This window comes from Myotis myotis, unplaced genomic scaffold, assembly GCF_014108235.1.
Source record: "Myotis myotis isolate mMyoMyo1 unplaced genomic scaffold, mMyoMyo1.p scaffold_m19_p_19, whole genome shotgun sequence".
Taxonomy (NCBI): domain Eukaryota; kingdom Metazoa; phylum Chordata; class Mammalia; order Chiroptera; family Vespertilionidae; genus Myotis; species Myotis myotis.
Window position 1 is genome coordinate 13596550 of NW_023416323.1, and position 12205 is coordinate 13608754.

General features: G+C 42.7%; 1 protein-coding gene across 13 annotated transcripts in view; it reads left to right on the forward strand.

Moving 5' to 3' along the window:
• Positions 1–12205, forward strand: part of ANKRD11 (ankyrin repeat domain 11) — a 271667-nt gene that overhangs the window by 120527 nt on the left and 138935 nt on the right. For 3 of the 13 annotated variants that reach the window (XM_036346969.1, XM_036346982.1, XM_036346983.1), the window contains 2 exons: positions 3073–3119; positions 3202–3262. The exons of 8 other annotated variants lie outside the window; for them this stretch is intronic. The gene's annotated coding sequence lies outside the window, so the exon portion shown is untranslated. Of the gene's footprint in view, positions 1–1892; positions 1970–2205; positions 2294–3072; positions 3120–3201; positions 3263–12205 lie in introns of those variants that run through there. 2 more of the 13 variants (XM_036346973.1, XM_036346971.1) reach the window with 2 other exon arrangements.

The following is a 12205-nucleotide window of genomic DNA, read 5'->3' on the forward strand; positions in this document are numbered from 1 at the left end:
GCTCGCACCTGCTAACCGCATGGAGCGATTGGGGCTGGCACCAGCAGCAGGTGGGAGCGGGGCCAGTGCCGTCAGTGGCTGCGAGCGGCAGCTGCTGCCCCAATGGCTCCTCAGGAGCAGGGAGAGGTGGGGAACCCCTCAGGGGTGATCAGGGCCAACAGCAGGTGCAAGCACCTGCTGATGGCGCTATGTGATCGGGAACAGCGCAGGCACCACCTGCAGGTGCGAGTGGGGCTGGTGCTGGCAGTGGTGCAAGCAGCAGCTCCGACACTGGAAGTGGGTGCAAGTGGGGCCGTCGCCGGCAGCGGGTCTGAGAGGTGGCTGCCTGCCCCAGTCTCCCCTCAGGAGCAGGGGGAGGTGGAGAAGCCCTGAGGGGCGATTGGGCCCGGCAGCCACCACTTGCACCCGCTGACAGTGTCGAGTGATCAGGGCCGGCACCGGGCACTGGTAGTAGGTGTGAGCGGTGGCTCCAACACTGGCAGTGGGTGTGAGCAGGGCCAGCACCAGCAGCAGGTGCAAACGCTGGGTGGGACTGCGGTGTGCGAGAGCAAAGAATTTTCAGTAACCACCAGAGGCTCACCCCGATCCCCACTCATCTGCTCCACCATCCCACTGCAGCTGATGTCAGCCATGTTCCATGCATGCCCCCTGGTGGTCAGCACATGTCATAACTATCGGTTGTTCCACTGGTCTCTTTGCATATTAGCCTTTTATTATATAGGATAGACTAGAGGCCCAGTGCACAAAATTTGTGCGGGGGGGGGGGGGTGGTCCCCCTCAGCCTGGCCTGCGCCCTCTCACAGTCTGGGACCCCTCACTGCTTGCTGCTCTTTACCACTTGCTGCTCGCCTTCGCCGCTGCGCTCGCCAGCTGTGAGTCCAGCTTCTGGCTGAGCAGAGCTCCCCCTGTGGGAGTGCACTAACCACCAGGGGGCATCTCCTGCATTGAGTGTCTGTCCCCTGGTGGTCAATGTGCATCATAGTGACTGGTCGTTCTGGTCGTTCCACCTTAACGGTTGCTCAGGCTTTCATTATATAGACTAGGAGCCCAGCGCACGATTTGAAAACGCGTGATGCCGCCCACCCTCCCATCCGGCCCTGCCTCCCGGTCTGGCCCTTGAAGCAGCTATGGCTGCTGCTGATCAGGCCCTCCCCCAGCGCAGGCACGCGGAGGCCCCTGCTGTCCCGCCCCCGACGCTGTGCGTGCAACCTCCTGTCTGGTCGACCCGTTACGGTGTCATGGTTAATAAGCATTTCTCTCTCTCTCTCTCTCTCTCTCTCTCTCTCTCTCAAATGCATGAAATTCATGCAAAGGGCTTGGCCCTCGCAGCTTTGGCCGACCCTCACAGCCTCCATCGGCCCTTGCAGCCCCTCGCAGCCTCTTGCAGCCTCAGCTGTCCTTTGCAGCCCCAGCTGCGTCCATCTGGATGGTTGTTCTTTTGTTTGGTCTAATTAGCATGCTAGCTCTTTATTATATAGGATAGATGACAGGTACTATTTTTTTTTTTTTTTTTGCTGTCGCCACCCCTCTCTTCAGAAGAGCATTTAAACCACCAGGTGCTATCTGTTCATAGTGGAGAGTTTTTAAAATATTTCATATTTGATGAATGTTTGAATTTAAGCATTGGCAGTAAATTAGGTCAGGTGTTTTCCTTGAACTAGTATTCTCGTTTTGTTCATTTTCTAGAAATGATCTGCTAAATACCTACAATCTGAATATTTGGAGTTTGTATATCAGTCATTCGTTCACAGAAAACTTGTGTTCCCTGAAAAAGTGCTTTTGCTGGAGAGAATTGTTGCATTTGGTGCATGGTAGAAATGCTTATGCACACTTCCCATTTGTTATAGTATATGAAAAATTACTCAAGGCTTAGGATTTCATGAAATTAACAGGTATTGTTTCATCATGGAAATTGTAAAGCAAATTGGACCTTTGCATCATCACTACAAATATCATCCCAGCTAAAAAGGTAGTGTTATTATGAAAATAGTTTCAGAAGTGTTGCAGGGATCCCTAAGGGTTCTTGGATATTACTTTGAAAACAGCTATACTGAGAGAAAATGTAGCTGAACAAATTATGTTAACCTAAATACTTATTGATAACTAAACATTTTACAGAATCTGATTGTGCCCGCTGCCTCCGCGGCGCCCTCCCCCCCCCCCCCCAACCCGTGCATAGCTCACAATTTGTATGCATTTTCATAGGGGACCCTTGGCAGAGAGCACCCCTCCTACAGCTATGGAAATGGAAAAACTGGTTCCCATTTAAAGTGGATCTGTGGATCTGTCCTGGGTATGTGCTCATACACTCAGCACATCCTCAATTGTGTGTTGGCTCACTATTTGTGTGCCCTTCCTTTGATCTTATTTTTGGTTGGCTACCAGTAGCAAATGGACTGAGCCCCACAGTGCAGGCTGGGTTCTTGAATGATAGCTAGCCTGTTTTTAGGGGTATGAACTCTACTCTCTGGGTAGGTTGCTGAGTGAAGTCCAGCCCATTCCTCTGGCAGTGAACAGCCTTTCCCTAGTGCTCATCCAGTTTACTTGCATAATTCTTCCTTTTAAGAAGCTGCCTCAAAATGGATCATGTATCTTATATTTTTAAGACCCTGATTCTCTTGGATTATTTCAATTATGCTGCCTCTCTGGGCTCACTATAATCTTGTCTTGTAGTTCAGCCTGGACACATGGTTTAAAAATTTGTCTTTGCTTTTCCAAATTTTGCAGATCTTTTAAGAAGATCTGGATTGCAGTGGCTTGAAGTATATTATTATATATTTGCCATTTTGGAGAACTTTTTAAAGTTATGGAGTTCTGTTTACTCAATTTTTATTATTTAAAAAAATTGCTATCTCTGAATTGGCTGCAGTGAGACCTTGAAACACACTTTTTAATAATGCTAGACCTGATTTGCCTTAATTGAAAATGAGGACTCAGGACCTTTATTTCAATAAATCATTCACCTCTTTAGGCCATTTATTATGAAATGATGACATACAATCCTATTAGCATCTTTACTGGAGCTCTTTATCATAAGTTGTAATTTCTGTATATGAAAATGATATTTTTCAGGTTTTATTGAGATGAGAAGAGAAAGTACTCCAAATTTTCTCTCAGAGGTATTTCTATATTAAGAGAAATTTCTTGATTATTGAGAATGTTATGACAGGGTTGGAGGACTCGAGGTCATTTATTTTCCAGTGACCTGGAAGCCTGGTTGGGAAAGCAGTCTTAGCGTGTTCTACATTGTGGAGAGAACCAGGTAAGAGCTCCTGTTGTTTTTCATGGACCTTGTGAATTGCTCTCACCTCTGGATTGGACATAGCCTCTGAGTCCAATGGAAGCTCACTCTACATCTGGGACATGGTGGAAGAGTCCAGAGAGGGGCAACCCTGTGAATTGCTAGCCTTGTTCGGTTTGCATATCCACCTGTGGGTCAGCAATTCCATTTTTGACAAGTTGTGGTTTGAGCTTTCCTTATTCGTAGCCCTCAGAATTAAATCAGTCTCTATTATAAGAACTTTCTTTGTGAATCTTTTGGTATACATATTTTTCTAATCCTCACCCGAGGATATTTTTCCATTGCTTTTTAGAGAGTGTGGAAGAGAGAGGGAAACATCAATGTGAAACACATTGATTGGTTGCCTCCTGCACGCACCCACCAGGGCCCAGGCCGTGGAGGAGCCTGCAACCAAGGTATGTGCCCTTGACCGGAATTTAACTTGGAACCCTTCCATTGAGCCAAACCCTTCCACTGAGCCAAACATTTTTTTATACACCTACTCGTGTAAATCAAAATAATAATTCTCAGTGTCCGACATACTTCCTTCTGTTCAGTAAATATTTAACACCTGTTATGTACAATATGCTGTATAATACTCAGCTGGGTTTCCAGGATGAAGAGTAACGGCACCTGGAATGCTTACTGTCTGTCAGCATTGGGCAGCTGCTTCGCCTTTTAATCCTTAAAGATCCTCTGATGTGAGCATTATTCCAATTACAGAAGAAAAATGGAAGTTTAAAAGTGTGTGTGGGACTCCCGTAGTCCAAGGGTATGCTCTTCCATGAGGCCATAGTGTTACTTGTGAAAATAGGTGTATGAGGTTCTGTCTTCTACCCTTGCGGCACTTATAGTCTGCAATAAGATGCAATGCTCACAGAGAGATCAGCCAGAAGCTCCTGTGAGAGGAAATGTGCAATGGGAAGCGAGGAGACCATGTCTCTTGGGGTTGGGGTTGACAAAGGCTCCACCAAGGCAGTAGCATTTGGATGGGTTTTGAGTAATAAGTAAAATCAGAACAAATGGCCATGGGGATTAGAAAAGGAATTTTGGGTGAGGAAAACAGAATGGACCTAAAGCAGAGAGTAGTTTGATGTGTCTAAAGATTTGGGGCACAGGCAAGGTTGGAATGCCAGACCTAGGAGCTAGGAGGGTCCTGAAAGGGGGTGAGCAGAACCAGGTATTGGAAGAGGGGTGTAGGGCAGGAAACCCAGTGAGGTAGGCATGAGACCTTTATCTCCATGACTGCTCTGGGATGGAGGGTTCAAGGCAGGATTCCACAGAGTGTGGGGCTTGGGAAGCTGTGCAATTAGATTCTTTAGACACGGTGATTAGGATGGCAGTGTTGCTGTGGAGATGGGAGACAGAGAGAAGCTGTGATTTGAGCATAATGGATTTGAGCAGTGGCAGGAGTGACTGGATACCCAACAGGTAGCTGAAAGGGACATCTAGGTTTAGGAGATAATTCAGGACAGGAAGTTGAGGTCTGGAGTCCCCCATTGGTGGTGGTGGTGGTGTATGTGTGTGTGTGTGTGTACACACACAGATTTGATTTTTTCATTAAGATAAAAACTAAACATCTATAAAAACAGTTTCTCTCACTGAAACACCAGTAGATTTCTTTGAATGGATAATGTTCTAGGTCATTTTCCTATTTTGGGAAATAAGGTAACTTGTGTTCTAATCTGTACATTGTTACATATTTAAACCTCACAATAAGTATAAGTATAGTTCACACAGTGTTTTTTAAAAATATATTTTTTTATTGAGTTCAGAGAGGAAGGGATAGGGAGAGATAGAAACATCAATGATGAGAGAGAATCATTGATCAGTTGCTTCCTGTATTCCCCCCCACCCCCCTCCAAAGGGGGATTGAGCCCCAAATCCGGGTGTATGCCCTGACTGGGAATTGAACTCTGACCTCCTGGTTCATAGGTCGATACTTAACCATTGAGCCACATGATGGGGCTCTCACACAGTCTTAATGTTACTTTTTTCCCCCATGCAATTTTAGGGTTTTTAAATGGTCTAAAGAAGCAATAACAGTGATGTGCTTTTGACTGAAGCCTCCTCACAAGAGCCCAGGATATCAAGTTTAATTTTACAGATATTAAAATTAAAGGCTTAAGGTGTTTGAAACCGTCATTTAGTAGTCATTTTTGTTTCAACTTGAAACGGGTCTTTTGTTCTTTGTCAACCATTCTACCCCGTCTCCTGTAAGATTGAACTTCCTTTAGCTTTGGTGTATAAGGGATGGGACCAAATGTGCCAAAACACAACAGAACAAATGAATGCAAGGAGTGAAAAGGTTGCACTTTCCCCTTTGCCAAGTAGGACTAAATGACATTAAAGCTCTGTCCCCTGGAATCTTGGAATCTACATGTTTATTCCAGATCTTTCCGGGGCTGCTGTATCAGGAGGTTGAGTGGGTGGTAACAGAGCTAAAGGAACTCATACCCTTGTCACCATGGCTCTAACTGTTAGGGGATGTTCTTTTTCTAATTTAAACAACACATTTATATGTCAGTTTTTAGTTTTTCCAGTCCAACATGGGTTGTTACATTCTCACTCCTCTTCACCCGTCCTATGATGTTGGCTTTAAATAGATAATCAGAAGAGTGGGGAAGTGGTTGCTGGGTGGCAGGGAGTTCTTTTGGAATGGATATAGGCTTATGCTTGTCTGGTACTTTGAAATAATTGTGTAACAGTTCTTCAGAGTTGATATGAATGTTTTATGTATTAATTGGTTTTAAGGTTTATCACTTGGGGGTGGGGGGAGGGAGTAACGATATCTAAGTGTCTTTGCTAAATTGGATGAAGTCAGCCACTAGCAAGATCACTGGTGGTGATTAGATACGGGTTGGGTTCACTCTCCAGGGTGTCTTCCTTTCTTTTTAGATTTTAAAAGTTGATTTTGAGAGAGAGAGAGAAACTTCTCCTGCATGCCCCCCAACCTGGATCAAGCCCGCAATCTGGGGTGAGGTAGGGAGATGGAACCAGCAACCTTCTGGTGCATAGGATTTTGCCCAACCAACTGAGCCACATTGGCCAGGGCTAGGGTGTTTCTTGATTAGATAATGGAGTTGGTTAAAATCTGTTTCCTGTGTTATTTTTTTCTAACATAGTGTTCAGAGAAAAGCAGCTTTGAGGGAAGTTTTTTGTTCCAGGAGTTTGGTGATTAAGAAGTACAGGCTCTGGGCTTATTGGAGGCCCTGACCATAGGTTCAGCTCTGTTAATGTGCATTCTAGGTGATGGGTTAAATATCAGCTGCTGTGGCTGGATTCTGAGGTAGAATCAAGAGAGGTTTGTTTCTCATACAGCCTGCCCATTGTCAGTTCTCAATAAATGTTTCCTGAATTAGGGACAGATGTCCTAAGCACCTAAGCCAGTGTTTCACTATTTTCCTTTTGCTTAGAAAATGGACCACGAGGTCCATTGTGAATTTATTTCCATTTTCCACCCATGTAGAAAGCATAAGAAAACATAAAAGGGGGTACAATCTACCTTAAATCCCATTATCCTGGCGATGAGCCTTATTAACTACCCTTCAGTAGTGGACAATTAATATCCTTACTGACTTTCTGTGTACCTGTCCTATCATTTTCAGTTAGCCCTTTGCATCTTTAGGTTCCGCATCCATGTATTCAACCAACTATGGATAGAAAATACTTGGGGGAAAAAAGTTATGTAATTACTGATGGATACTGTGTACTTAGGCCTATGATGGTTGCTCTATACTGAACATGTACAGACTTTTTTTTTCCTTGTCATTATTTCCTAAACAATACAGTATAACAACTATTTATATAGCATTTGCATTATTTTAGGTATTACAAGTAATCTAGAGATGATTTAAAAGTATACAGGAGGCCTGGCCTGTGTGGCTTGGTGGTTGAGCATCGACCTATGAACTGGGAAGTCACGGTCTGGGCACGTGCCTGGGTTGCGGGCTTGATCCCCAGTGAGGGTGTGGGGGAGGCAGCCCATCGATGATTCTCTCTCATCATTGATGTTCCCATCCTTTTTCTCTCCCTTTCTCTCTGAAATCAAAAATATATTTTAAAAAAAAGTATACAGGAGGGTATGTGTAGGTTATATGCAAATACAACTATCTTATATAAGGGATTTGAGCATCTGCATTTTGGTATCTGCAGGGAGTCCTGGAATTAATAATTCCTGAGACTACTGAGGGACAACTGCATTCAGAAAAAGGTATTGAAATCTCTAAGGATGTATGTGATTTTGTGTATTTCTCTGTGCAGTTTGTTTTTACTTTATTTTGAAGCTCTGTTATTTAGGGGTATAAACATTGAGGCTTACATCCTCTTGATAATCTGCCCCTTTATTATTGCGAAATGACCTTCTTATCTCTGATGGTCTTTGTCCTACAAGCTATTTTGATTTTACAATAGCTACTCTCTTTTTACTAGTATTATTATGCTGTATTCTTTCCATCTTTTTAAGTAGAAACTACTTTATATTTAAAGAGGGTTCTTGTAGACAGCCTAGAGTTGGGTATTGCTTTTAAAAAATATTAATTAAATTGCTTGGAGTGACATTGGTCAATATGAACATATAGGTTTCAGGTGTGGGTTTCTATGTTACAATATCTGTATATTGCACCATGCACCCACCACCCAAAGTCAAATCTTCTCCTGTCACCTTATATTAGGACCCTCTTTTCCCCCACCCCCTTCCCTCTGGCAATCACCACACTGCTTGCTGTTTGTGTTTACGAGTTTCAGTTTTATATCCCACATATGAGTGAAATCATATAGTTCTTATTTTTTTCTGACTGACTTATTTCACTTAGCATAATTTCTGAAGGTCCTTCCATGTTGTTATAAATTATGCTGTTTCATCCTTTCTTATGGCTGAGTAGTATTCCATTGAGTATATGTACCACATTTTCTTTGTCCAGTCCTCTATCATGGGACACTTTGGTTGTTTCCATGTTTTGGCCACTGTGAATAATGCTGCAATGAACATAGGGGTGCACATATCTTTGTGAATACATGATTTTGAGTTTTTTAGGTATATATACCCAGGAGAGGGATTGCTGGGTTGTATGGTAGCTCTCTAAATTTTTTGAGGAATCGCCAGATTGCTTTCCATAGTGGTTGTACCCATTTATATTCCCACCTGCAGTGAATGAGGGTGGCTTTGTTTTGCCCTCATCATAATGGCGACCCGACTTTTGTGGGGTCCCACCACAAGCACCCCTCCTGCAGACTAGTCACAGAGGGAAACAGCGGTTACTACAACAGTTCTTGGTTTACAGATAATATGCTCCTGGACCCAACTCCAAGGCAACGGGAGGGATAGTTTGGGAGTCTAAGGGGAAGCAGGGTTCTATGGTTCCGTTTCTTTGTCTGGAACACCACTGATGGCCCATGGCAGAACTTCATGCTCTGTCAGGTGTCTGCTTACTCAGTCAGTTTGCTCCCTTTCCACTTACTGGCCGTGTCTCTCCCCTTCCCTTCCCCCTCAGCCTTGAGCTCCAGGCTGCAGGACTGTGTCTGCAGGGTCGTTTGTGCTCTCCCTTCTCATCTCCCCGTTTATTCCTAGTTGCTCACCTTTAGATGTTTCAGTGCGTGGGTCTCTCAGGTGTGCGTCTGAGTTGAGCAAGGATTTCTTTGTTGAATTATAGTTGGTTTACTTGTTGAAATTTCATGGGGAGAGGAAAAGGTGCCTCTCAAGCCACCATTCCTCTGATGTCACTCCCTCAGATATTGCTTTTTAAAGAAACTCAGTCTACAATCTCCCTTTAATGGATGTTTAGACCATTTACATCTAGTGTGATTATGGATATGATTAAGTTTAAATCTACTGAGTATCACTTTTATAGTGTAATAACCTTAAAATAGTGTACATCTATATCTGTCCTCCCAGCCTTTCTGCTATTGTTTCTTTTCTTTTTCTGTTAGAAGGATGAGTAACATTTATCTAACACTTTATAACACTTTACACTTCATGAGGCCTCAAAACAAACCTTTGAGGCAATCAGGTTCATACTCACTTTACAGATGAAGATAATTTAGATAATAGCCATGGTATGAGGTTACATTTCTTGGATCTGAATCCTATGCACGTCACATTATATTATGCACATACTACATTACCGCACAACTAATCAGGTTCTAGGGTTTTGTTTTTTCCCCCCTCGAAACCATTTCCCTTGTACTAGTTCCCTTTGGAATAGAAGCCTTTCTGCTTTTACTTTCCTTAGTGTAGCCTCGGGGAAAACATGAATTCACTGCTATTTATAATTTCAGTTTTTCTAAGTGTGAAGTAGCACCAAGGTAGCAAATACATATTCATTGGTAAAGTAGTAAGTTTGAACTTGTCAATGCTTAACACTTAAGAGCATTACTGTTTTACCTCAAGTAAAACACCAGGGTGTATAATGGGCGTGTTGGAGACACCAAAGGAAATTACTGCAAACAAACATAGTGCCAAATTAAGCAACTTAAACTTTATCTTGTTCAAGTTCTTACCTCTTTTGTTGAGTCTCCTCTGATAAACACAAAAAAAGACCCTTCTAATAGGTCTTTCTTTTTCCCTTATAGCTGACCGCACTCTCAAGAGCCCCTTGCTCTCATAGCTGCTGTGCTTTCCTGGTTTCTTCTTCACAGAACCTTCCAGGATCCTGCTCTCTTTTGTGGACACGCTGGTCCACTGGACAGTCGGGTGTGGGGGAGGGTACTCAAACTTCCAAGTCATTCTCATTAGGTATAGGTCACTAATGTGTATTTCTTTCTGGTTGTCTCTGAAATGCTTTGGCCTCCATCAGCTCATCCAGCTTCTCCTGACCATTTCTCTAGACTAGGGCTTTTCAGCTCAGTCTGTTATTTGTTATGAGATGCTCAGCGTGAGGTAGCAGACTCTGATTCCTCTTGTTTACCAATCCATTACGAGACCTCAGTTTTAGGAGCTTTAAAGCTCCCCTCAGCCTTACCAGGACAAAGTTTCGCCTTCTCATTCCGGAAGCTGCAGCTTTACCTTCCTCTCCAAAACACCCCAGAAAAACCTCTCATTGCTGACGTCCTCTTCCTTGCTAACCCAGTGCCCCCAAAAAAGCCTTTGCAGGCTGCGCATGCAGACTCGGAGGCCGCCATCCAGACTCCCTGGCCACCTCCCTCCCGCCAGCTGCGGCAGATCCTAGTACCCTGCTATTGTTTTCTTACATTTTACTTTTACATGTGTTCTAAGCTGTTGTTTTTGTTTAAATAGTGGGACATCTTTAAAAGAAAAAGTCTGATGTATCTGTCTGCGTCATTGCCATTTTTGGTGCTTTTCATTTCTAGTGTAGATTCCTATTTCCATCCAGTGTCATTCCCTCAGGCTGAAGTATTCCTGTCAACATTTTTTGTAGTGTGGTTTTGCTCATAAGTTCTTTCAGTTTTTGTATGTCTGAAAAAGTTTTTATTTCAGCTGTGTGTGCGCGCGCGTGTGTGTGTGTATGTATGAAACCACCTTTATTGAAATAATTCACCCATATAAAGTATCACGGTGAATGATTTTTAGTGTATTCACATGGCTTTGTTTTTGGAGGATTTTCAGTGGGTGTTGAACCCCCCAGGTAACAATATTTTTCTTTTAATTCTCCAAAGATTCTGCTCTCTGGTTTTTTTGTTTTTTTGTGTGTGTGTTTTTGTTTTTGTTTTTTTGCTCAGGTTGTTTCCTTCGAGACTCTGGTATTATCCTTGTATCCTTTTTTGTGTGGTCTTTCTCTCTGGCTGCTCTTTAAGAGTTTCCTTTTATCTCTGTGATGTACCTTGGTGCAGTTTTCTTCATGTTTCTTTAGTCTTGGGGTTCATTGAGCTCCTTCAATCTCCAAGTTTATAGTTTTCATTAAAATTTGAAAATTTGATTGCTTCAAATATTTTTTTCTGTCCTTCATGCCCTGTGGGAATGCCAGTCACACATCTGTTCAATTGCTTGCAGTTGATCCAGTTCACTAGTGCTACACTCATCTTCTCTCACAATCACCTGTTCTCTTTGTTCAGCTCAGGGTAGTGGAGTTCACTGATCTTTCTTTCTGAATGTTTGTTTTGCCGCTAATCCCATCCAGTGTGGTTTTCATCGCTCGTGGTATAGTTTTCACCTCTAAAATTCATACTTAACATGCCTCTAGTTAAGCTTTTGTTTATTGAGGAACTCAGTCATTGTAATTGTTTAATGACTGTGTCTACTAATTTTGCCATCTGTGTCAAGTCTGGGTTGGTTTCAATTGATTGATTTTTCTCATGTGTTATAGTTTCTTAATTACATGACGAGATTTTTTTTCACTATACTTTTTATTTTGGAAAAGTTTTAGATGGACAGAAAAATTGTAAAGATAATTGAGAATTCCTGTGTATCTCTGATCCAGCTTCCCCTGATTGCTAACATCTTACATTACCATGGTACATTTGTCAAAACAAACCAGCATTGATTCATTACTATAAATTACACTGCAGACTTGATTCAGATTTCCTCTTCTTGACAATTTTGAGAAGCACCATTTAGGTATTTTGTAGAATGTCCTCCATTTGGGCTTGTCTGATGTTTTCTCCTTAGGATGGAGTTTTGGTTTTAGTTTTGGTGGGAGATGACCACAGAGATGAAGTGCCTTGTCATGACATCCTGTCAGGGGGTGCAGGTTGTCACCATGGCATGTGGGATGCTAACCTTGGTCCCTGAACTATGTTTACTATTTACTTTTCTTCCTTTGTCCTTCAAATTCCAGTACTAAATTCAGTGCCCATGCAAGAGGATTTGTGGGGAAGATGTGTTTTTTCTACCTGTTTCTTTGTTTATTCAATTTTTTATTTACATTAGTATGAGTTTGTGTATATTTATGTTATACCATCCTTTTTTCTTTCTTTCTTTTCTCAGATTGTTTTAACTTCCATGATTGGGAATATCTAGATGCCAAACAC